This window comes from Hetaerina americana, unplaced genomic scaffold, assembly GCF_022747635.1.
Source record: "Hetaerina americana unplaced genomic scaffold, ioHetAmer1.1.p SCAF_10, whole genome shotgun sequence".
NCBI lineage: Eukaryota > Metazoa > Arthropoda > Insecta > Odonata > Calopterygidae > Hetaerina > Hetaerina americana.
In genome coordinates, this window is record NW_027286070.1 from 32,409,554 (window position 1) to 32,437,143 (window position 27,590).

The following is a 27,590-nucleotide window of genomic DNA, read 5'->3' on the forward strand; positions in this document are numbered from 1 at the left end:
CGCGCGAACTTAAAAAAGAAGGTCCAAATAATGTTTCGTGACGATGTCTCCGGAGTTCCAAATAACCAACCTCCCCACCCGCGGGGAACGTTGGCTTCAGAGGCGAGTTAATTAAGAGCAGCGTCCTGAAAAATTCGAATGTAAACTGGACGGAAGTCAGCATATCGAATAAAAATGGCCGTTTTCTCATGTACTGCCAAATCACTTTTTTCAGCATTTTTTTTTAAGCCTTCTGCAGTTACATTAAGTTGTGTAGATGTTCCCGCAAAGCGCGTGAATAAATTTTGCACACTCTTCCTCAGAAAAACCAGGTGGTATAACATTTGATATAATTCAAACTGACAGCATCGCAATTTTTTTATGAAGAATCAGAAGTAAGAAAATGATTTTTCAAGTATATTTGAATGTTGGAAGCAAAAAGAGCTACAGCTTCCGAAAAATAAATTTTCTCTTATGACTTCTGTACTTGTCGGCCTGCTTTCAGTCAGAAGTAGGTACCTATTCATCATGCGGTCTTTAGCAATTTATTTAGAGGTAAACGAAAAGGTTGGTTAAAATTTATCGACTAATACAATGCCATGTCTGTTTAGGAGAGAGGTAAAATGGGGCCTCTTCTGTAAAGAGAATCCGCTACTGTTTTTATGAGTGAACCTCTATAAAAAAAGTTATAATGTGATGTTGAAGTCAATGTTGAATTTGATGTTGGAGCTATACCGTGCTCTCAAAGGAGTGTGGAATGATTTCTGCCTTTTTGGCCATCACAATAATCCAGCGAAAAACCCAAAGTTGTGCAGAAGGCGGTGAATGATATTCGGTCGGGAAAAAATAGGACGGTAAAAAGAAATAGTAATCAGAGATTAAAATCTAGGGGCTTGGCAGGTTTTATCAATGCTCTGCCCTCTCAATTTTTGTTTATGAAATATCAAATGCAATCCCCTAGAACTGCTGCTGTATCCTAATTGTTTCTCATTCCGCCGGATGCCTAGTAGGTGCATTATTCCTTGTGTTTGTAAACACGCACACACACACACACAATGATGTAGAGAGGGACTTGATGTAGAGTAGGATATTGTGTTTTGCTAGGGGTCACAAATTATTTAATTAGTAATTATGTCCACCCAAAAACCTGCCATATTAGACCCACGGATCTCAGGGTAAATTGACTATCCTCGATAGCTCAAGTGGTTAAGAGCATCCGCCCGGCAAGTGGAAAGATCCGGTGTTCGAGTCCCGGTTGAGGAAATATTTTTCCACTTGTGATCCGTTCGATTCCGCCTTCCCCACCTCTATTGTGTTCGTCCTTTATGTGTGTTCCTATCCCTTTTCCTTATATCTGTTTCTGTATATATGAGTATATATATATATATATATATATATATATATATATATTAATATATATATATATATACTACCTTGTATAGTATATATAGTATATATATATATATATATATATATATATACTACCTTGTATAGTATATATAGTATATATATATATATATATATATAATATATATATATATATATATCGCCCACAATACATCGAAAGGAGACCGATAGGGTGTACTAGATATTGAGTCAAGTGAGGATCTCATTCTGTCTTCATAACTGAAAATAAATATAGTATATTCCTCCTTAATTGGCAAAATTTAGCTTACATGAATATTCTTTAGTAGCAGTGTCCTTCCTGTTTCCTCTACAATAAACCTTCAGTAGAACACTTAAAAGGAATGAAAAAATGCAGCTTTGTGAATTCCAGTTAATTTTTAAGTCTTATATCTTATAGCGGGTTTCTCTACATAGTATCATCATCAGGTACGTTTTCGAGCTTTATAAAAAGGCATTTTGGGGTTGAATGGTTAGAATCTAGCAGTAATACCACAATTTTAAGTGTGATAATTTTATATGAAATCAATGTGCGAGTGATTTTTTCCGTTAAATTGAGTCTGCAGAAGCCTTGTTCCTTGTCAACTTATATATATTGAATGATATCCGTTAAGAATAGTTCATCTCGTGTTTATGGTTTAGAGCTTAACTGAGTGTAGAAATTCAAAGAGCACGTAATATAGTTACGCGGTAACCGTGACTTACAAAGTACCTTCTTTCATCTTCGGAGGCCCCTCTTGTTGATTAATGATTTTCTGCATGCTACGAGGTTTGTTCAGCGACCGTGTGATCCACCCCGACCTTGTGGTTGAGGGAAAGATATAAACGTTGTTGAATGAAAGATGTCGCTTTCGCTTATACGCATTACCGTAGATGTGGCATGCAGACGATGAAAGAATTGCTCGGCAGTGATTGTCTCTATAATACGATGAAGTCAAGATAGGTCGTTCCCAATGACCAAAATGAGTCATCTGCATGTCAGGTCGCATGGCTTGCCAGCCAGCGAAGTAGACTGAGATTTTGCATGGATCTTCAACGTTGGATATTATTTTTAGGCATTTAAATTCATTCGCCACAAGAACCAAGGAAGCAAAGGACCAAAGAGAGAAGGTTGCGAGTTATAAATAGAAATGATGGAAGACGTCTGCGTTGAAGGAATGAAGAGAATGGTATTGAAGAATATAACTTCGGAGTCTGCTGCAAAACAATCTAGGATCGATATCCTAGAACGATGATGGCTGCAAATAATCGTAAGCTTCAGGAAACGCCAATAACTGTTTTTTGTCTTAATCGTGGGAATAATTAAACGCGGGCGGGGCGGAATACGTGTGGCTCCACAGTCCCTCTCGCTTTTTCCGGTTGAGTCAAAAGTGTCGCTCTCGTCAGGTGTTGTTCCTTGGGAAAAAATCACTTGTGACAAGTCCATATTAAACAACATAACTGCTATTTATCATTTGATGTTGAAAATTTAATGTGCATCGGTGGTATGTGCGTGCGTGTTAGTGCGAGCGCGCGAGTACCGAAAACGCGACGGGAATAAGTGAGGAAGGAGCGAGAGAGTCAGGGGGTCCGGGAGTGTTGTCGACGGTGGTGGCGACCGAGGGACTCCGCGGGGACGGAGGTGACGGCGAAGGAGAGCGGAAGGGGGGGGGGGGTCGGGGCGATTGGAGGGGGGAGAGGAGAGGGGGCGCGATTGGACTCGCTTCGCCTTGAATAATAATGCGAGCGAGGGAGTGGGGGATGGAGGAAGGAGGGACGGGCGGGGTGACGAGGCGGTGAAGGGGTGCGGTCGAAGGGAGAGGTCGAAAGCAGTTGAGACGCTAGAGCCGTCCGTCGCCGTCCTTTGCGGAGCCGGAGGATGTGCACGAATTCCCGGAGACACCCTCCCCCCCTTTTTCTTTCTCTTTCTCTCTGTCCCATCAAACGTCCTCCTCCCCTCGGGTCCTCTTTGTGACAGGTTTCGCTTCCTACCTGTGCTCGGTAAAGGTTCGCCGTGCTCGTAAAAATTTCCGGAGGTTCTGTAAAGAAGAAAATCGGGCGGTTGGATTTAATTTTAAGGTTCACTGGCCCCTGAGCTCATTTTGCCAAGTTAAAAGCTCATTTGCGTCAACCACATTCGGGCAACACAGCGTCAACGCCCCAAACAAGATCTGAGCACACGAATGCAAGCGGGTGCAGTACCGAAGTACCGAAACGTTATTCATAAAAAGCAAAGGATCGAAGGTCTCCTGATCACATTCTCTTCAGGAAACATACCTATTTTGATAAAACATTTTGGTGGACGAAAATTATTTTGGTTGAGTACACGGAGTCGTTTAGAATAACTTCTTAACCACCCTCTGTAGCAAAGCCATTGTGTGAAATTCGTGCCCTTCCTGTTGGAATCTACGAGTATGATCGTTTGCAACTTAAAATTAACCGAGATTGTTTAAAGATACTTCAATTAAATTTTACATCCTTGCAACGAACAAGTTTACGTATACGTGTATAAAATAGAGAGTACTTTTGGTAAATTATTCTGATCCCCAAAGTGTAACAACATGTTTTTAGGTTTTAAAAGTTTAGGTAGGAATATCTAGGAGATTAGAAATTGAGATATATTTTCAAGCGCCCTATAAAAATAAAAAGTATGATATGTGCGAAAATTTAAAAGTATGATGATATTTTTACACACAATCTTTAACTGTATATTGAGTACGCGGGATTTGCAGCATCGGACGCTAGAAAGCGCCACTAGCGCGTTAATACCAATTCGGACCTCTCCGTCATAGGTCTGCACAGCTAGTACTACTGAATGTCCGGGTCAATAAACAGTAAGAATTTTTTATTAAAACCCGCCATGTATCTTCTTTTGAGAAGGATGGTCATAAATAATTTGTGTCCATGCGAAACGAATTAGACAAACTCCATGGCGTTCAACGTGTTTTCCCATTCTTTTTGACGTGTTCTATTATTAGTTGAATTTTATACAATCGGAATTTTCTTCTGCACCCTTTCTTTTGATTTATCATTATGTCTAAGGGTCATTTTTAAAGGATCTGTTTCCGCCTCCTTTTAATATATGCAAGCAAATTAGCAAATCTGACTTCCTGCACTAACTGCAACACTGTCGATTTGGTATTCATACATTGATTTAGCATGTATAAAGAAGTATTTGAGTTTGAGATAAAAAATTCCCACAGTTAAAATTAAAATCTGAGTATGTGTATGACAGTTCAGTAACGATCTCCATGTCTAATTTCCTACAGTTCCAAAAATGTATCTGGTAAAATAAATACTTTGAGCATGCTTTCATCATACTAAGTTGGATGGAACATATTATATGCTGCTTGAGATATGCACAATAATATTTGCTTGCGTTGTTCATTGTAAATATGACAGATTTATGGAAATATAAAACTCAGTTCACTTTATAATATTGTATGTAAGCATTCCCATTTTCGGTGAAAATATAATATTCATTGAAAGTAAAAAATTCCATCCACGCTTAAAGTTTCCTGTTGGTGGGAAGGGACTTGAAAACGATTCGATTTCCGATAAAGCGGGCACATAACAACGGAGAAATGGGGTGAAGCGGCATCCGTAATCACTTGCCCTCATAACCGCCCCTACTCGTCCGTGTGAGCATCTTTGCGTGCGCGTGATAAGCATCTCTTCCATCTACCCAATATGACACGTTTCCGATGGATTTCCCTCGGAGTCGTAACCCCTTATTAACCGCCCGTGCGGCTGACAAGCACGGCAAGATCGGTTTTATTGCTCGGATGCGATTGGGGGGGGGGGTGAGAGTGGGAGTAAATGGCGCGGACACAAGTCACAAAAAGATAAGACATTGGGGCCTTGATTATCTTCGCGATGAAGTTCCCTCTTCAGATGGTTCCAAGGTATTTCTGTGCCACTTGGAGGAGGTATTCTAACGATTGAATTATTATTTTGTCACTATAGGTTGCCGGAAGAAGTCGCTGAATTTTTGAGAAATGTACCCTCTTCCTTGCACTGAGTACTGTCGTGGATGCTGGACCGGGATCTTCAGGATAATTATAAAGTCATCATTTTCCCGAAAACGACGCAGAGAAAAGAGCGAAACGAAATATATTCGGAGTCATCCGCTGTCAACTCGGTTTCTACGTCAGGATTTTGTGGAATGACGTAGACTCCATATTCAATTCATCTAACTTCATTTTGCAGAAAGGCAAGAATATTTAAAAAAACGTAAGAATTGACGAAATGAGACCAGAGTGTTGGGAGCGTGAAATATATTTCAATAAATTTATCGCAAATATGAAAAAATGTTGTCATAGATGAAATTCTGAGGAATGCTTGGAAAGCGAATTGGATTATGACAGCAAGTCCTGGAATTTTCATTACGGTGTTTTCTCGGTGTTTGGCTCATCCTCTAGATATCCCCTGGCTGAGACTTCACGGAGAGTTTCTTATGCCCGTACGATTTAGAATCAAGCAGGGCCACCCACGATCGACTCGCATTTAAGTCACACTGTCATAGTTACAAGCGAACCCCAAAGGAATCCTCGGAAACCATCGAAGTACCCCGACCTCTTTCCATGTTCTTCCTGCGCTCTCTAGTGCGAGTTAAACTCGATCAATCAAACGCAAACACAGTTCTGAATACCAGCCTCTTCCATTTGTAGCCCTTAAAACCTTCTCTTGTTTCAAACCTCGCCATTTCGGAAGTGGAATATCATTCTTTCGGGAGATGGGAGCTCCCCGGTGGCTTCTTAAGTACCCGCAAATGACTCCTTAGAATCCCATCCCCCGGACCCCCAACACCCATCCCAATGCATATCTCCGCTCCTGAGAGGAGAGAGTCGTTTGGTTGCTGGTTTTATTCCCTTCATATTGCCTCTTCTCCACTCAACTCCTCTCCCCATTTCCCCATCCCCCTCTCCATTCCTCGTGGACACTTGAGCGTTACTTAGCCAGAAGGACTTAATTTGGACTTAGCAATGGTTGCTGTGTGGCCAACGTCCTTGGAGGTCACCTCCCCATTTCCTCACCCCCAACCTTCTTCCACCTACCTCCCCCCTCTCTCTCCCCCAGCCCCTCTATCCCGTCACAACCTGCGCCCCACCCACCCCGTCCCTTTTACACCTCCCCAGCGAGACACTTGGCATTCATTTATGCGTGTCCGAATCGTCTTGTTTACCGCTTTTTGCTCTGCGCATGCCTCTATTTCGGCGAATTTATATTCCTCTTTCAATCTCTCCCAGGCTGCTCAAGAGCGTGCGAGTGTGTGTGTTTGTACGCGTGTGCGTCCGTGCGTGCGTGCTTGTGTAGAGTAGTCGTCGATCTGGTTACCCTACGCGAATTATTAAAATAGGACGTCTATCTCGACCTGCATCCCAATCCCCCTTCGTTCCTTCTCTTTCCCCTAACCCTCCGCTCCCATCGCTTTATTTCTCTCTCTCTCTCTCTTTTCGTTTCTCTCTCTCTCTTTTTCCAAAGCGCACTTTTACGATCAATTGCGTCGACGTCGTCGTCTTGTTGCGTTTGTCTCCTTTCCGAATCGTTCCCACGTATCTCGTCTGTCTACCCTCCCCGCTCCCGAGCAGTTCGGATGCACTGTCCTCGCTTGTTTATAGAAGATCGTTTCTCCGCCCGGACGATTTCTCCTTTATCATACCCGTCACGCGAGAAAAAGATGTAATTGAATAAAACGATTCCTTTCTTTCTCTTTTGGGCCACCCTGTTCGGGGAATGTTCGCACACTTCCCATGCCTCCCTTATCTCACTTCGTCCTTAGCGCTCTTGTGTTTTTCCTCTGAATCAGCCTTATGTCTCTTCAAGCCGACCTTTCGTCTCGTTTTGAGTATCTGCAGTTTGAAGAATACGGAGTCGGAGAATGGGTATCTTAAATTGGGAGAAAACTCATACGCAGCATTTCTTTGTACAATTTTTTTCAACGTAATGCTACTAAACACCTTTTGCACCTCGTTGCGACGGACACATCATAGGAATATGCCAGCGGATGAGATACTTAGTGATCATTGGTTTGGGCTTTTAATTTCTCTATAATTTTTCTGAGCTTGAATGCAATAATCGAGGAATGCTTAAATAAATCAAAAGCGTTCAATATATTATTGTGCTGTGGGTTGACTATTTAATCGGCAAAGTCATTTCAGCATTTCATAGGATTTTTTCGGATTTTTTTAATTACTCGGTCTTGCGGAAATTATTGTTAACCTCAGAATTACTTTATGGAATCGAATCATATTATGATGAAAGGATATAGCTTTGTGATTCCATGTTTATATGAGTTACCAGGGATCGAGATGGTGCGGGGGCTAACGTACTGGCTTCCCACCCTGAGGGCGCGGGTTCAAATCCCGGCGGTGTTGAATATTTTTCAGAGGTATCTCGATCCCTACTTGCGGTGCTTTGTGGAGGGCACTTTGAGTGAGTACGCCGTCCGTCGGATGGGACGTTAAGCCGCGGACCCCTTGGCGCCTTTCGTAAAGAGTAGGCTAATGCCGACGCCGGGTTTCTCTCCACCCTTCATCCTTTCCTGTCCTTCCCCTATGGCGCAAATGACCTTAGCTGTCGGTCGCCTCCCCTCAAAACTACTACATGAGTTACCGTGAAATCATCAAGTAATAGTTAATAGATTACTTGAAAAATTGGTGATATGAACTGTGAAGCGTAGGCATGTTTCCAATTGCCTTATGAAATCTGTTGATTCTCTCTTCAGTGAGGCTTAAAATACAGGGCGAAACTCCAGAGAAATATAAAACCTTGGGGGAAAAATGGCGATGAAAATACGATGAAAGATTGGATTTGATTTTTAGCGATCAAATCTTTTCTCGTGAATCCAAAACAGCAGCATCATTTAAGCCTTATGGACTAAGTAATTTATGTCATGCCTACTCCACAGTGTTTCCTACCTTTCCTGTTGAGTTTTCCGTAAACACTCCTGCATTTTTAAATGGAGATGGCGCCAGTTTTCTCCGTTTCAACTTCATAAGCGAAATGCTACTGTTAATAAAAATTTCTCATAATGCTATACGGGTTCCCATGTAATTTCAGGGAAGTTGATTTTCGGGTCCCTTTGTTGGTGTCAATTTTTTATTGATTCTTACAATAATGGTTTGTTTACTTCAATTGCAATATTGGGTACTTAATAGTTTAGGCATTCATTTGGGCGTCCTTTAGACATATGCTCTCTTGTTCTGTGTTAGGATGCAATGATGCATTGCGCTCGGTCGTTGCTCTCATCGACTTGTTATGATGCGCAGTAGTTTGCCGAATCTATAAAAGGAGCTCTGCCTTGTTTAATAAAATATTTCAAATTGAGCCATCGGGATCATTTGCTTAGTCCTTGCTTAGTCTGTATTAATTTCAAGTTACTTTTTTATCCGTCTGCTTATTGATTTGATACTGCTTGGTTGATTGAATACATATGTATGATCTTGTAAGAAATTACGTCACATCAATTTTAGAATGGTCTGTATTAATAGACGGGTTTGTTAATATAATTACGAGTATATGGTAATTTCATTTTCGCCTCGAAAAGTAGTACTTTCGCACTGTCCACTAATCCCAAACTTTTGGTAATACTAACCATGGCTTGTCCCGCCTTTTGCTCCGTAAACTTACCGTGGTTCAAGTTTGGATCCGACAGACGCAGATGAAGTGTCCGCCGACGAGAGCGGCATGCAAGGGTAGTTTGTCAAGGCTCGTCGTCCGGGAAGGAGTTGACAGAATTATTGAGCATTAGGTGGCTCCACCTACCCTTCCACTCTGTCCCTCCTTCCCCTCCGGCGTGTTCCCCCAAAACCTTGCCGGGAAGAGTTTTTAAGGAGCTGGACGGGGTATGGAGAGGCACGGGCTAGACGCTTCCCTCAAGACGCCTCGGTGTCGAGTCAGGGAGGCTAGGGCATGGTGAGAAGGGGTTGGTTCCTCGGGGTCGTGGGCGGGCGGTGGGCGGGCCGGGGCTGTCGCGCGGAAGGGTGTGCAGAGGACGTGTGTGTGGGGATGAAGTGTAACAGTTTTCTCGCCCCGGTCGTCATCTTGATCCTAGTAAGACGACCGAGGGGACGGACTCTCGAAAAGCTTTTTTTTCTACGTTTCCCTCCTCATTTCTTCTCGCTCCTTTTGTTCCTCACGTTCCATTTTCTTCCATCTCAGCCAGCCTCTCCTCCATACGCTCATTTCGTCCCTCCCTCCCTCATCCTCTCTCTTTCTCTCTCACCCTTGTTCCCGCTCTCAATCGCAGCCACTCTCCTCCTTCCCAATCCTCCTTTGAGAGATGGGTCACTTGTTAACTCCGTTATCAAGTGGAGCCATCAAACCATTGCATGGCTCACCCTGTCACTCTCATTGCTCTCCTCTGTCCGTCTCTGGGCCCTCCTTCCCTTAACACCTCTCCCCGCCATCCCCCGCCCCACGTAAGGCCGTCTCTTCTCCCTCCTCCCTCGGCATCTCTCCCTTCCTGTCTTATGAATTCCTCCTCGTCTTCCTTGGATTTAATTTTTCCGCAGAAATTTAACCAGATCTCAAAGCAAGCCTTCTCTGTGAAGTTTAATGCGTGAAAAATTACTCAAGAATCAAATTTACACTTAAAATAAATTCTTATAAGCGTGACTAGTTGAAAGTGCTCGCTTGAAGAAAGTATCGTATAGTGATGTAATCTTTCGAATTTGCATCAATGGAAAATTATATGTTTATCCAAATTTGATGGCAATATATATTTAGCTGAGCCCGTAAAATGTCTAATTTCACGTAATGTCTAATTTCACGTTAACGTGACTATAGTGTTTTTCAGGAACCGACGACCTTATTGCATTCGTTTTTTGTCTCCTTACTTAAGTGTCTTATTCCTTGCTTTAGAAATTCCACATTGACGCTTTCGTATTTTTTGAATTGTTATTCATTTACTCTCCTGACTACTCTGGTTTCCTTGCGGTGTTAATATTTGTCTTTTCACCGCAACGTCATGCCGATTTTATTTGGAGCATACCGGTCACGCCATTAATAGGTTACCGTCATTAGTAGGTCGTGGCTCTGGTCCCATTCAAATAAGTAGCAAACGAAAATGATTAATTAAGATTGTAACCTAAAGCGTTTTTGCTACCGTATTTCCCTCCTATATGCGCAATTTTACTAGTTTTATTGTTTATAGCAGTATACCATTTTGTTCAGGCTACCATTTTTGTCACTTTAAGCGCAAATGCATACATTTAAATCGTCATTTATTATTATGAGTAGTCTTATCAATCTTGGTTGAGACTGAAATCTGTTTCTTAAAGTAATATTCAATCTTGTTCGAAAAACCTACAAATATCTTGACACTTAAGAATTATAAAATCAAGTGTCATGATAACTGGAATAATTGTTCTCCCCTGACACATTTCAAGAACTGCTTTATAGTATGCTTTTATATAGTGTTGAAAAGTCATGGCAAAAAAATATCATTCCCTTAGACCCAGTGTGATACAAAACAACGCGTAGGTCATGAGAAAAGAAGAAATGGCGAGGTATGCTGAATCATTACGTCCGATTTTGCGCGAGTGACATGTATTCTTAGTTTGTGAAATCATTATGAATTTTCTCAAACTTGCCTACAATTTTTTTTTAATTATGCATATATAAGTTAAATAGAGGGGATGTTTTGTAGAAAATGCAGCAAAAAAGCATCTCAGTTACCTTGTGATCACAAGATCCATTTCCCATACGATCCATTCGAGGAGGCAAAGAGGGCGGGGCAAGTTCTGTCTCGTGTGCCCGTGTGGCACTGAGCGGAAAGGACGCGACTGGCTGAAATGACGATTTGTGATGCCGACTGTTCATTGGCGCGCACTAGATTCTCAGAGGAGGTCCAACATCTCCCAGGTTATGGAGTGGGAGGTCAAAGCCTTCGTAGCCCTCCATTTTCATGACCAAATGCGGTGATGCTCGCCTTCAGCATAATCCTCAGGCTTAAATAAGTAAGGGAAACAAGGAGTTTAATAAAATTTCACTCACTTCCCCTGAGACTTGCTTGTTTCGCATTAAGCCATAGATTTTTTCAGTGGTAAGGGTCTAGTTATAGTTTCATTTTGGGAAATAGTTTTTCTGGCATCAGTAAGTTCTCGCCGTGATCTTTATTAGATATTCTCCGGCTTTTAAATTCTACAAAAATTTTAAGTTAGAGACGGGCAGTTGCGGTCAGGCGTGAGAAATTCCGTAGTGGCAAGGAGCCACGGAGGGATGGGGGAGGAGTAAGGGCTTGTATGGGGATTGATTAGTGAGAATGGCCGACGACATGGAGGGATGCTTCCCCGTGTACCTGGAATATATATATATATATATATAATGGTATATTTTTGGAAAAACCATCCTATGGGGAATTTCAACTCCAATCGTTACTGAATGGTACTCTGAAGGTATTCATTGCCCAGGAAATCTTTTGATCTTGTTCCGAATTTTTCATGTGGCGTCTCGTGGCTTTGAAACTATTCGTATGGGTGTGCAGATTTTGGATTTCTGCTTTCACGATATGCACGCCCTGGTTAGAATCTGTTTGTTGAGTGGAGAAGTTTTGAATGCCAGCATGTATTGCGATTACTACATTTCCTCTAAATATTAGCCACCAAAAATGGCACGTTTATATTTGTAAATTGCAACAATTATTTTAGGTTGTAAAATTGTTGCCAAAATTTAAATAACTGGAAACAGTTATTTATACTTGTGGTTGCCTTTGAAAGTGTAATAGCCAATTTCATAATTATCACACTAGCTCTGTCTCAAAGAAAAGGAACTCTTTAGTTTTTATTGTGTAATGTATGTCTACCTATTTTTATCCAATAACCTCCTGAAAGGATACGCATAACTTCACACAAAATTATATGAAGATTAGGCACTCATTTAGTATGTGTGCATATCACATGTCATGCAAATTACTATCGGAAAATGACTAAACTATTTTTTGGACTCGAGCAAGCGAACTACATTCAAAAGGCGAAGTGTTACCTATCACTACTCTACTACCTTCGTCACCTCTACCCCCCCCCCCCTCGTGCCACCACCCAATCGAGAAATGCGGCTGAGTCGCTCTCTGAGAAACGTAGAGGGTGTTTGACGAGGACGAAGGATGGGAAGGATGCAGCGGGAAGGAAGGATCGAGCGCGGAGGGAGAGGGCGATGGGATTCGCGAAGGAAGGGGGAAAATCGGGGAGAGGGGTAGGGTGGTGGAGGAGTGGGGTCAAGTGGTAACGAGAGCGTGGCTGGGACGTCGCGAGGTCTCCGAGGGACTTGGATTAGTCGGGTGGAAGATGATTGAATGCATGATTAATACAAGGCGATCGGGTTTTACTTTCTCACACCCACAACTCGTTAAAGGATTTGTTTTTCTTACGAGTTGTTGGAAAAGTGTCATACGAGTCTCGCACTTGCCATTCGTTTATTTTTCGAGAGCATGCCTCTCCTCCTTTTCCCCCCTCTTCTCTCTTTCCCTAGCCTTGCCGCTCCTTTCCCTCCTTTTCCACGAGATCCGTAGTTTCCTCCACAGAAGGAGGGTGGGAGCGGCGGCCAAAAAGTTCAAAAGTTGACTCAGGTCGTCATCTCGTCCGCCTTCGTCATAGGTCCACGCGGTCTCTCGGAAAAAGGGTTTTAAAAACACTTTTCGTTCCTTCCCATCTCGTTCGAATCTGTGTTCGGGGCGTGCGACTGCGTCTCCTGTCGTCTCGTTGGCATATCAACCGACTCGTGGTGCAAACTCGACGTTTTGTACAGTTCATCATCTCAAGGTCTCGTGTCAAGTTTCCTGTACGCTTCAGCGAGCAATAAAATTGCATTTCTTTCGCAATAAAAATGCAGCGTCGCATTTTCATTGGGAACGATGGTTCCCTCTTATGACCGGTTGTCAAGCTACATTCGTCTTTTTTAAGTGTAACCAAAAGACTCAGTAGGGAAATGGGAAGGACATGACAAGAAAATCGAAATATTGAAAGAAAGTTTCAGTCATAATGAGAACCCTGGTGCAGAGGATCCACGTCAATGAGTCATATTTTCCGAATATTCAGAACTGATAATATCCTTGAATCTCAAAAGTATTAACATTTAAAGGCGCTCATCATAAAGCTATAGAAACTAGTTCAGTCTTGATCATTAGTTCGTTATTTTAATGAAATAGATACCATACGTATTAAACCACAGGGTGAGGTTCCGATTGCTCCTTTGGCTATATTAAACATCCGAAAACTCGACATTTTCGGGGTTGAATCTGATATCGGTCATTTACGCTGTCGTCAAGCAAGAAGCACCATTGAAGAAGGAATGAAAATTGATGTTAGAGCGTGCAGAGCAATCCCCGGTTGAATATTATATGAATTTCTCAATTATAATAGCTGCCATAGCTACATATTATCATGCACAGTGCCAGTGATAATCTGAACTGTATCTAAAAAAATAATTCGTAGTGCCATTTTGTACTTCGAGAGTAATAGGACAAAATTTGATCTTTAAAATATAATAAACAGGCACAGATTTCGACTGAAAATGGCTGTTGAAGTTCTTTCTTCATTTACACAATTTCTCGCAATCTTTGCAAGAGCTTGTGGCGGATGGTGATAGGGCATCGATCTTTTATGCACGGGCTTATGCATACATTGCTATAAATGTTTGCACACACGCACAAACCCGCTACACACACATAAGTCCGCAGCATTCAGAAATGGGTGGGTTCCAGTGAAGTTTCAAGTTAAGCTTTTTAAGTCAAGAGGATCAAATTAAATAATTAGTTTTATTGGTGAAAAAAACCGGCAGAACAAATTTTAAAATTTACTCGAGCGAAAAATACACATCCTTCCGCACGTGTTGTGATACCTTTATGCATATGATAAATACATTTTATAAAGAGTTACCTGAGTAATAATTGCAAAAACATTTTGATTTCTTCATGATATTGCGTATCGGTTATCACTTTCTAACTGACATATTAGGAAAATTGTGTAACGGAAACCTAACTTTAAAGAAAAGGTTTTGTTTATTAAAGGTTATGCTCAGCAGGAGCTTATTTCCATTCGGATAAAGCTGTGGTGACGAAGCTCGTTCTGGGGAATCCGCCATGTGCACACAAGAATGGAAGTTGGCGAGGGTCTCATTTGAATGTTGGTAGCGATGATGACAATGAGTGATGCAGCGTGGGAGTGGCTCCACGGATTTCGTTATCTACGCCGGAGCGGGGAGACTTGCGGTTGGTGACGACGGGAGGTGGTAGGTGGCACTGGGAGAGACGGAGGGCTTTTTGTCGTCCTGAGACCAGGGACGTCGTGGGGGTGCATATATCCGTAAGAACTTCAATGGACAAGGGAGAGGGTTGAGTGGGGAGGACGTTTGCAAAGGGGGTTAGAAAGAGAGAGAGGGAGTACAGCGGTTGGAGGATTATGGACACGGCCGTCTCTCCTCCGTCGATGTGGACGCGAGGTGGAAGACGAGAAGGAAGCATTTGCGGGAACAAAGAGTAACCATCCTTTAGACGGTTTCATGGGCGACACACAGGTTTTAATTCCGTCTTTCTCAGAGGACCTTAGGATATTGATATGCCGTCTATATAACAGAATTCTATTTTTTAAAGCTTCGAAATTTAATCTGGCGGAGCAAGATCATTAATGTCGATTGCGTAAATCAACTACCGAAGAAACCTCATGTGTATCGGAAAAATTAAGGAATTGACCTTTCCTCATAATTTCACTGCGTAAGACACTAAATTCTATTTCATACCTGCCCACGATAGTGCACCCACCTTGAAGCATTTCCCTTCCAGAACTTGTATCTTATCTTTCGTTAACTTACGCTTGGAAATGGTCGAAATACGTTCTACGACATTGATTTAAATTAACTATAAATATTCATTGATAATACATCAGCTGAACCTTTGGAAAAAAGTTAACAACCAAAACATCCCTACTCTAGCACCTGAATGTTAATTTAAGAATTTTTAGGTGATTGTTTAGAGTAGGAAATACCGTCTGCATAAATAGGGTCAGATTTAACTCCCTGATTTCTGACGCCATGCCGTAAATATTATTCTTTGCGAAGTTATTTAATAGTATATAAATAGTTACTTAAGAATAGTTAAAACAAATGACAAATTAATTGACCTGCGGTGGATGCTACGATTGAGTCTAAAGTTTCGGTATTCTCTGCACTTAAATATGTTCTGAATATAAACTTTAAGAGCTGCTTAGATAAACAGTAATATGCGACAAGAGGTACTATTTCAACTATGTGCGTCGTGGAAATATAACTTCCTCAAGATGTTTCTGTTCTTAATACCTACCTACTGGAGAAGTGGCAATGTACACATATGAATCATCATTTCTATGCTCAGCGTTTCTTGTGCTGATATTTTGGCTCAGGAGCGGCTGCGCCCTGCAGGATCAGGAAGGATTAAGTGACGCGGAAGAATATGCTGTGCATCAATGCTGTACTCTTTGGAGCTTACGATAGTCTTGTATCATGATATGTGCACGTCTTGAATTCCTAGAGTTCAAAGAATGAATAGGTGTTATCATTCAATGGCGAGGTAGTTCGAAGGATTGGGAGCTAAGAGGATCACCCCTCACTAGGTAGAGCAAGGGGTAGCCGAGGATACTTGAAGACTCCCTTAGGAGGTATTTTCTTCGTTCTCCAAAGGGTGGGTGAGTGAAGAGTAGGCGGGAAGAGAAAAGTGGTAATCCCGCAGGAAGAATTAGCTGAAACAGAAAACGGTTCCCAATATTTTCCAGGATTTTCACGGAGTCAAGTGATGAAGGCGAACATTCTTACTTGCGAATAAAATCAGTGAAAACATATTGACATCCATGTAACGTTTAGGCAAATGTCATTGAAATTCAAAGATGTATGTTTCTGGATTTTGTTTTTTTAATTTTTATATAATTAGTTGCCTATTTTCATTGACAATGATAATTATCTCGCAACGAGAAATGAACTAATACAGTTAACAATTTCGCGATGAATTTAACCTGATTTTTTTCTTTTCGTGTCGCAGTTGCACCTCAGATGTATACTAACAATGTTACCCTTTTTGTTGTAGTTTATCTTTCGTTTAAAATCAACAAAAGTCCTTTAATTGGTCCTCACTTGTTCATGTCAATAATTTCGTGAAAATATCGACAGTTTTTTAGATTTGAAACGAGTTTGCCTTCATATCTTCCTGTTTCAAAACACTCTCATTCAAAGTGGCTCCTCACCCTTCAGATTAGTTATGCTTCATGGCTGGTTTTTAATTTAGTCAATTGGCAATATTTTTTGAATCGCTTTAGCATTCTGTCTGGGCCCTGGTTGCATTGGAGCTCGTGTGGTTCCCAGCGTAAAAATGCGCCCCTCCGACAAAGCTAAATGTGACTCATTTGAGCGTAAAGGTTGACGACCTCTTCTTCCCTGGGAAGTTCATTATTAGCGAGTGCATGTCTGTCTCTTGATGTCTGTTTGACTCCTTTGACGCTCCCCACAACTCCCCATCATCCCGGGCGAGGACTTAGCGCAGCCGCTCCTTGCGGTGGAGAAGAATGAAGCTAAGTAGGCAGGTACCTACCGATCAGATTCTACCCCTCGGGGCTCTCCGATTGTGCGCTTATGACCGTTCTCTCCACTTCTCTTTCCTTCCGGCATTTTTTCTCTTTCTTCGCTCCTTACCTTCAGATTAATCCGCTGAGGAGAGAATAACCTGGACATACCTGAAATATCATACTACCGTAGCGCTCAGCCTGCAAGGATGGCGATACTCTGATCAGCCCAGCCAACATAAAAATATCACCTAGGACAAAGAAACTAGAGTTTGATCTCAAACACGAAACATTATCATCTCCGTCGATATGATTTCTAATTTTTATTTAAGTTAAAAATCATTTCTGATCAAAGATTTTCTTTGAGATCCGAACTATTTGTTTTTTTTAGCGAATTGAACGTAACTCGTCTCGACTGAAAGATTACAACTGAAGACCGAAATCCGGGTAGGTCGCATATTTTTAACTTCCTTCTTTGCGAATGATTTTCATGTAGGAATTAGAGTTCCTTAACGTCCCATGTTTTTATTTATCTAGTGTATCCGCCGTTTCACTTACGCCTCAGAATTTGTATATCTCGCTTTGCCATCGCACTCCGACATTTCGCGCAGTGGACGCAAGGGATGGGGACCCTTTTTTTTGTTGAGACGGTCTCCCTCAGCCGTCTGGCTGCGTTTGAGGCTCGGCGCGAATTTTTCGAAGGTCGCAAACGTTATTTATCAGCGAATTGTTTTTGGACCTAATCCTCGCCGTCGTTGGAAACCGAGCCGAGCCGGACATTCTTTTTTTTTCTGCCTCTTCGTCCCACTCTGCCTCGCCCCCTCCCTCTTACCACCCACCCACCACACCTCTTTCTCCTCCTTCCGCTCCCCGCGCCACCCCTTCCGTCCCCCACTCACGTCTTCCCACCCACGCCACTCATGTTTGCACTTTTTTAATGTTAGATCCTTAGATCCAATCTCTCCCGCCAAACCCTTTTTTCCCTCCCATTCACTCTATTGGGTTATTTTCCTTTTCTCTAAAATGAAAGTCCTCACTATCTTCTCCCAGTGGGTACTATTTTTCTACTTCTCCGCGTAGTCAGTCCTCTCTCCCGCCGTTTCAATCCTCCCAACCTCCCCATCTCCCTCCCCAGCCGACCGCCGTCCCCCTCAACCAATCACCCGGAGTCCTCGCTCTCGAGCCATCGAACCGGTTTCCTCTTGCGTTACCTACAGTGAGTGACGAGAGGGATGGGGCGAGGAGGAAGGAGACAGAGAGAGAGAGAGAGAGAGGAAGAGAGACAAAAGTAGGAAGGGAATGGAAGGAGAGGTAGGGAATGCCAAGGGGAAGGGAAGAAGGAGAACAGGCGAGAGATAAAATTAACGGGGATGGGTGCTCATAAGTAAAGGGTGAGGTAGGATTCGATGGAATGGGTTAGAGGAGATGGGTTTGAGAAAAGGGTGCAATAGACGAGGGAGGATAAATAGAGTGGGAGTCAAAAGAGAGAGAGAGAGTTAGAGGTCTGGGAAAGTGTGGGAGTAATAGCGTAAATTACGCGTCTTTAAAGCAGAGGATAGGCACTAGGGATAAAAAGAGAAAATACAGAGTCGTTTCTTCTACGCAGGGTGTATCAGTGAATCGATTCCATGGGTGTGTAATTAGCTCTTTTTGCGTTTGATCGCATTTCGTAAAAAACTTTGTTCCCTTCAAGGCTCGGCTAGAAACGTGAATTTTTCCATCTTAGGGGCCTCGACGCATCGATTTTCATCAGAGCACCTGCCGCTAATGATGCTTTTGATCAAATGTTAGTCTATTACAATCGACGCATATATACTTATGGAATATACGTAAAATTACAAAATTTGGCCACACAGTAATCACTATCGTTTTCTTGTGCGTAAAGGATTCATTTTGTTATTGAGCACCGCTGAGGAATATGTCACTATAATGACTGTGGACATTCCATTGGAATGTCTTGAATGAAGGAGGCAGAAAGTTTTATCTCATTCCTTCCTTCTCCTCGGTTCTTTTTGTCTCTTTTCATTTCTAACCTCCCCTTTCCCTTCCATTTTACTCTCCCTCTCAATAGGCGTGTATTTTACGACTTTGCGAAAGACTCGCTAGGATGCCAGTTGTCTTGTCCCATGGCTCACATATGCGCACGCACACACTCGCGCAGTCACACACACAAACGCACGCTCACACAAGAAGACTCATACAAAGACGCTGGACCGCATATAAATATATCGACTTCCCCGCCTCCGCTCTCGACCTTAACACTCCTTTCTCCGCAGCCGGTGGGTCCCACAACGCTACCTTGCGGCACCCCTTCCCTCTTGATAAAACCGCCCGTTCCACCGTCACGGTAGAGGCCAACCCCCTACTCCCGCACACCTTCCTTTTACTCCCCACGTTTCTTCTCCTCTTCCCGTCTCTCTCATTTTTATTCTTCCATCTCTTCCCAGCCCCCTCGCCCATACACTCCACGCCCCCTCCATTTTGACCCTTCCATGTTACACGTTGGTCTCCCTTTCATCCCCTCTTTGGCTCTTCCCTTCCTCTCGCAAACCTTTCCTCCTCAACCAAATAGGCATTTTCCCGTCTCCCTTGGTTCTCCACTCCTTTCACCCTCTCTACCTGAAGTGTCTAGCGCAGCGTCCCCACTCTCGGCACTCTTCACCTCTCTCTCTCTCTCCCTCTGTTTCTCCCTATCTCTCCCGCCCTCCCTCCTCCCTTTACCAGAAGAGCGGCGTTTAGCCCCCTCTAGCGCGCCCCGATGGCTTTGAAATCTGCGATCGTCATTACTTATCGTTATTCACTTTACCAACTCAATCCGTCTCTTTCCCCGATCCTCCGCTCTCTGACTCCATGACAACTTCTCCTTCGGTCCTACTATCCTCTGCAAACCGCCCATATCATTCACTCTTTTACGGAAGTTATTTTTCTGTCTATTGTTCATATTATGTTACATTTCTATTTAGCTAAACTCTATTACTTATGATACCTTTTACAAAAACATCTGGATGAGTTGTGCACAATCGGATAGTATTTCACTATCCTTTTTGAAATGACAGATATTATTGATTCATTGGTCGTATCATTATGATATATTTGTTGCAAGTTTGTCCGCTGCTTGAGGTTTACTGCTAGTGTTTCGTAGTTTTCATTGTTGTTTAGTTAAAAAAAATACTTTCCATATTTGATAATTTTATAGCGGTAAATATGAGGGTAAAAAAAGGGATCTCTTCCTGGTACTAGTGTAATACTAGTGTAATCCAGTGCTTTAAATTCGTATCCGCATTTACACTTGTTGAATAAATGTTAATCTAGCATCGGCTTTCAGTAAAGAAGTTTTCTAACTCCTGTCTCTTTTTCCGTAATGTTGTTGATTTTAAAAAAGGAAGCACTTGGGCTTTTAGTTAATTCGACTAAATTTTTGTAAGAAAATTAATTATATTTCATTTTTACATTAAAAATTATAAATTATTATGTATTCATGTAATTGCGAATTGACAATTTTTATTTCGGATGAATAAAATGGTAACGGAATACAGAAATAAATGTATTAAATCATTTATTAACGCTATTATGTTCTTTGGTTATCATTTTTTATTTTATATTAAAACATTATTAACATTAGGCAAAAGCGCCAAATTACAGTAACGAAAACATGAAAGAGGACAAAATACAATAGTTGCATCAAAATAAACAGTGAGAACCGAACACGGACGGGGGAATATTTCATTTGTTGATAGGTGGGATAATGATTGGGTGGTGAAATTTTTACATGATAAATAAAAAGGACAAACAGTTTGAGGGAGTGAATTTAGATGGGAGGAGAGGTGAAATAAAGGTGAGCGCTCAGTGAGAGATATCCTCGGAAGAGAAAGATGGAGTAGGGAGTGGGTACGGGTGGATCGAGTTGGTATCTTAAAGTTGAAGAGAGAGTGAGAGCAGTTCAGGGCAATCAATAGTCGAGTGTAGGGTGTTGTAGAGGTGTTTTAGTATGGAATAACTTGGTGTAATAGTATGGACTAGGGCCAAATTCCGAAATCAGTAGTTGAATTGGTATATTCCCACTCACAATCGAGTGGGATTATGTCGAGTGCTTCACTTCGTTGGGCTCAAATTAGAATCCGGGAAATGGAAAGGTGGTTACCAAAAGTTGCACCGAGAACTGCGACGGTACGGTTACCCGGAAATTTTGTGGGCTATCTGTCTCTCTGCTGACGGCCGCGTCATGAATTTTGAGTCCAGAATGTTTTCATTGTTGAATATCATCGGCCATTTCCCATCTCACCCAAGGGAGAGGCGAGGGAGCCGAGCTGCTCCGAAACGAATCCCTTTAGTCCCCCGCGAAGAGGGTATGACGCCGGGTCGGCGCAGTGGGTGGGTCGCCCGGAGATGGGCGTTAGGCGGCGGAGCTGCCCTTCCTTCCCCTAGCCCCCCACTTCGCCCGCTGCTCTCTCCCTTCCCTAATTGGAACCGCCTCCACAGAGGACGCTATAAACAAAAGCCGCGCCCCCTCTCGTTCACTCCCTCCCCGCTTTGAGGGCCACGGCCACTGACGTTCAACTTAAGCGATAGGGTGAGAAACGCAGATGTGAGTCATAAGAAGGCGAAGGTCAATGGATATTCTCACTCGTCTGTCCTCAAGCATCACCCTCCTCCTCAAGGGTGGGAAGTGTCCGCGTTTCTTTCCCCTGCGACGCCGACTCATGTTTCGACGTGGTTGGGCGCGTTGAGGTCTTACCTCTCTCACTCCTTCACCTCCTCGAAATTTCGTCCTCCTCCCCCGCCGCCCTCGCTTGCCATCCCGTCATTCTATTCGCAACTTGAGAATGGAGTGGAAAAGTCGCGGATGTTGAATATGTCGAGAGTGGGAACTAAACGCGGTTTCCACTCTGACCTGGCCCCATTTAACTTCGAATTTATCTTTCCTGGTATTATTATCTAAGTATTTGCATTGAATGAATTTAAATGTCCCGCATTTTTATGATAAATGACTAATGGTATGCATTGTTATATAATCATAAAGCCACCGACTATGCTAAAAAATTGAAAAATCTTAATACTTTACGAAATTATTCTCGAGGTTTGCTCGTGAACTGTTGGTTCATCGGCAAACAAAGCGTTCAAAAATTTGGACATTTGATTAGAGCGCAAGTAATGCCCATCCGTTTTTAGTGCATTCTACTCAATGAATTTTATTGTCTGGTGTCTCTAGGCATTTTCATGAACTACGGTGAATTTGTAAATCTGCACAAAATACTTTGATTTGTCATATCATACATACGTGTTTAGGTACTTGAAATGATATTCATTGAATGCGCAAGTTTTAATCGAAGAAGACATCCATGTAGTGTTTTTCGTCTGTTGTCAACCTCAAAAATGCCCCTAAATACTTACCTTCAACGTTCTTTGATAGAATTCCTCGAATAATTGTACTTCATGTTCATGTGGTGCTTCGTATATTTTCTTCGCACATAAGTTCTGGTTATAAAAAATCATGTTTATTTTTATGCTTTGTTTAAGCTAATTATTAATTATTCATTCCTTTGATATTTCTGAAAATTCCTCGACTGCAAACCATGACACTACCTAGAAATAAAATCAATGAGATTGGGCTCTTAAACTCTCGGCTATTTATCTTTCCAGGCTTCCTTATCCGCGTATCGAAAATAGCGTGGCCCGCACCCTGTGATATCACTTCCTTGCAAGAAATCCCTTCCCTTACCAAATCACTCCCCTTCACCCACCGACACATCCTTCCAACCCATACCTCTCCTTAATTGAAGCGCGTGAGATAGACCCGTCGCGGCTAAATGATATACGAGCCGTCTCCACGCAGGCGTAGGTGACCGGATTCCAGCGGAGAAGAAAATTCTGAACATTTTTGAGCCGTTTTTATCATCTCGCTGCCGAAAAAGATCTCCCTCATTCGGCCCTACCCCAGCCTACCCAATTCCAACTCAACTCTCCCCTCCTCCACGTCCCTTTCTTTCCCCGATTACGTGGAATGACTGCCTTAAGACGTTCCTCTCCGTTGAAGCGAATTCTATTCCCTACGGCCCGCCGTCCGCCTGCCCAACCCCCATCATCTTTCTCCTCTCAGGCTCCCTCTCACTCCCGCCCTCCGCCTCGCCCTCCTCACCATCTCCATCGCACACTACCCTCGATCATTTCATTCTCGTTTCTCCCCACTTCCCATACCACCTCCGGCCCCTTAATCCGGGAGGGGGAGGGCGGGGAAGCGACTCTTAAAAACTCTTGCGTTTGTTCTCTCAGGGCGACTGGAGGAATCCACTTCTCTCATTCCGCGTCCCTCCTCCCTCTCTCTTTAATTTTCTCATTTTTTCCGGTTCTCACACTTCTTTCTTCTTAGACTTCCCGCCTCCCACTCTCCTTCCCACCTCTTTCTCACTCTCTCCCCCTCTCCTCCCATCTTTTCTCTCTCCCCTCTTCGCCCGAGCTGTGTTCGTAGTGATAAAAAAACAATAAAAGGGAAGCGACGAATGCGAATCACATCCCGACACCTTCATTGTGCTGGGCTGTCGCCTTTCTTTTGTTTCTCTCGCCGCCCGCGCGCCGCACTTCGCTCAAAATGTCTTCTTCTTCATCGACATTGTGACTTTCCCGGAGAGAATGGGCTAAAAGGGGGAATGTCAGTTGGCAGGCAAAAAAGGTCCGAGGAGAGAAATGAGTGATCAGGGACCCTTCGCTGCTTTCCATTAGAGATTTCTTATTGACTTGGGCGCATATTCCGCATTAAGGCAACACCTTCGATGACAATACATCCCGCCCAATGAATTAGCAAGTCCCGGAATAGAGAATTATCATGTAAATTAATGCCTCAGGTTTTCTATCTGCTCATTGTTTACTGAACGCATTGTGTAATTTCTCAAGTTTGAGACAGAAAAATGGAGGATATCTTGTCAGCTCAAAATACTCAAGTATTTGTTTGTACTTTGCTCTTCGCTGCTCGGCCGTACTTCTCATATAATAATTATTTACATTTGGAATATTGATGGAGCATTTTTCATCTTTCATCTCATTTGATAATTTTGTGAGAATATTAAATTTTCATTTTCGTGATGCAATACTTTCAATAATAACGGATATAATGCAGCTCATGATACAGACTAGGTCCTCTACAATTTTCTTTGTAGCCATTCTGGCAAAAGGTTGACGAGCTTGAAATAGTATCTATTGATTTTTATGGATTTGTGACGGGTTTAGATTATTTTATTGCAACCTAATGTCATTCCAGGATTAGAAAAAAGAGAGACATAACATAATATATACGTTCAACTTGTACCGCACGCGCATATTGCATTTACGAGTACGTCGATTCTAAACCTTTTGAATTCATCATTGCTCTGGACCAGATGCATGAGGTGCTCTTTTTTTGTGAATTCTGATCCTTCCAATCTTTATCCAAACTAGTTACGTAATAACGCCAGAGGGTTTACGTAGTACAAATAATTTAAGTGTAATGTAAATTTAGAAGTTATGTTCATGCACAGAAAAGATAATGGCTATTGAAAAAATTGTCTCTAGGTGTTAATACTTCAGTACTTAGTCGTTCTGGGCCCAATATGACAGGAATGCTCATTGGGAATAATCTTTTACTTAGGAATTAAAAAACTAATATCCTCACGTTGGTTTTTTTGATAGTGAAGTTGAAAACATTTTATTTACCGGTTTTGGGAGTATTTAACTCCAAGGTAGGGGATGAAGCATCTCGATTCTCTTATTTTCTCTGCTCGATTCTATTAAGCCGAACCCACAAGCTGCTTTTTTTTACACGGAACAATAGCCCCCTTGCAAGCCTTCTTGAATATCCCCCACACCTGATACCTCACCATCTCGTCCTCTCCCCCATCTCCTGCTAGCCCAATCCGCCCGTGACCTCCCACGACCCTGAATGGCGCACGCCGTCCCGGGGCAGAAATGCCCCGGGACGAGAGGAAGGGTCGGTCGGCTGGCCTTCCGATCTCGGGCAGCTCATCCATCGTGGCCGTCAAGTGTGGCTCAGAAAGAATAGTGGGAGTTCGTGGCCGGTCACGGGGTCCTTTTTGGGGTTCACTCTATCCTCGCCCATGCCCAGAGAGGGCGTTCGCCCACCGCGAAATGAAGGGCTCTTTTCCCTCATGCCACGGAGGGGTCAGCTCGCATCCCTTTGCCGTCAGCGACCTCTGAGGTGGCTCGAACCAAGGTTTTAGAATATCGCATTCTAAGGCCATGACTCGGACCTTAAGCTCGAAATGAATATAGTTCCCAAGCTCCAGGCGCCATTCGCCCAGACATTCTCTCCTGGCCTCTTTGTGTTTGGCATTAAATATTTTATTCCACTATCTAGTCCCGCTTATTGATCTCATAGTTTATGACTAAAGGTGAATTCTTATTCTACGGTGACGATGTGTTCACCCTCGGTGTTATTCCGAGCGGATATGAACTGCCACTGTGAAAATTTAAAATTTTACTTTTGAGATAGTTGAATACCATCAGGATATATTCGCTCCTTTAATTGTAATATAGAAGGCCGATTCGGAAGTCGCAATAATATTTTCAAATATTCAATTGCACGAAGTAAAATCTGTGATTAATGGCATCACTCCACATGTGAAGTACACTTTGAATTATAATGATTATTTTACCCCACAAAACAATTGGAAACCCGTTACGGATATTGATCTCCACTTTTCGTGTCTCAGAAGTACTACCATCCAGGTATCCTTTCATTCCTTTGTCTCTCAAATAAGGTGGTATTTGGGTAAGATGAATGAGATTCAGCAGAATAGAATGTGGGATGAAGTGCCAGAAAATTCTATAGAATTAACATTCGGGCTCAGTTTTTGTATTTTAGTTAATTCCGTGACCCTAGTCCCAGCCCGAGTCCCAGAAACCAGTGCGTCAATTTAGAAAGTCGAATTTCTCTCTTATTGAATTCGTATGTATTTTACAATATCTTCTAATTGAAGCGCAATAGGATATATGAAGAGCTTTTGTGTTTTTCAATGTTCCGTACTCGTGTAGCGCTTTCGTCTAGGCTGCTTTTGTTCAAATCCCTCGAAAATCTTGTGGCATTTAGGAAGGAAATGATAAGTAGGTTATCTTCCACAGTCCACCTCCTTACAGCTTTTGGCGCATTCTTAAATATTGACTTCAGCTGTGGAGAAATTAGGTTCACCTTAATGTTACATGTGTTCGGTTTCCATACACGTCGGGGTCGCTTCACAGTCTCGTCTTCCAATCTTTTGGGTGACCTCACCCCTGACACTGGACGACCGGTGACGGTTGTTCATGTCCCGGAGTCAGTATTTTTCCTCAGCTGTGTTTTTTTTAATTCCAAGTTGGCGGAGGGGGTATTTCTATTGTTCAGCCCCTTTAGTCGTTTACTTTCTAATGGTTTCAAACGTAAAATCTCTTCTTGGTTCTCTTTTTTGTGGCCATTGTGTTGGTTCCATTCGGATGCGTTCAACTCATGCTAACGAAACGAGCTGCTCGTCGCTCTCGGAAGATTGATTTATGGCCCGGGTTTTTTCTTCGCGACAACTAATGAAACATGCTTAAATATGCATTGTAAGTGTAATTTATTATGATCGATTATTTAAGTAATGCCTTTTTTCATTAATCTCTTACGTCGAAAGAAACGTATCGTATTATGCATACGTAGCCGTAATTAATTATTGGCAGTTTTTTCCTTGCTAGCTCTTTGCTTGGGTATAAATGATGTATATGATTGTTGTATAACTCTTTCGGGTCATTGGGGGTGTTGTTAAATCAAACTTATACAGCTGATGATGAAATAGGATTAAAAAGATTAACAATCAAAATTTAAATAAACAGGCATATATATCAAGAAGAAACTACTGTTGAGTAGCATTCAAAATGTTTCCTTTTGTAATAGATTTTATTTGTACCTACAAATGCAACCATCTTTAACGAAATATTCATTTTAATGTCTATAATGATCGGTAATAATATAATTATTAAGGTAATATTATGAAAAATGCTCAGCGATAAAGACAAAAATTAATAGGAATCGGTCGAAGCAACCCTCGGAATCGTATTTTTCATTATTCCTTTGACGCGTTTCACTTTTCCTCCTTTGGAATGGAAACAGAGTACCCATTGAAAATAAATTATTTTCTGATTCTTATATCTTATCACATAGCGAAAGGCTTATAATGTCAATTATTATTAGACTGTCTATATGAACACCATTGATCTTTTTTAAATGGATCTTTCGGAATATCGGTTGTAGGACTAATACTTCCCAAAATTGACCTTTTTAAAGCCCTTAATAGAGGTACTTGCTGGTTTGGGTGGATGATTAATATCTATATATTTTGTGTATTTACATCATCTCAACTCTCGGCATTTAGGCTTGAAAATAAAACATAATGGTGCCTATCGTCTTTTTGCTATTTTGCGACGTCTGTCCGAGGAAATAAATAACTGACAACTTTAAATGGCAAATTCATCTTCACATCTTTCATAGGGGACAGAAACCATCATTCTTTTGCTTTATCCTATCCCCATGTTGATAGCTATTTTTTCCATCTTCGTATTTTTACGTGGTGATGCAGTGAGCAGAGGCAAACAGAAAACGAAGCGTGCTCGGATACTTGCAAAGTGAGGTGAAATACGCGTCGCTCTCACATTGTCCTGTGCCGCGCGGGCGAGCCAAGACTGGGAGTCGAAGCTATGGTGTTT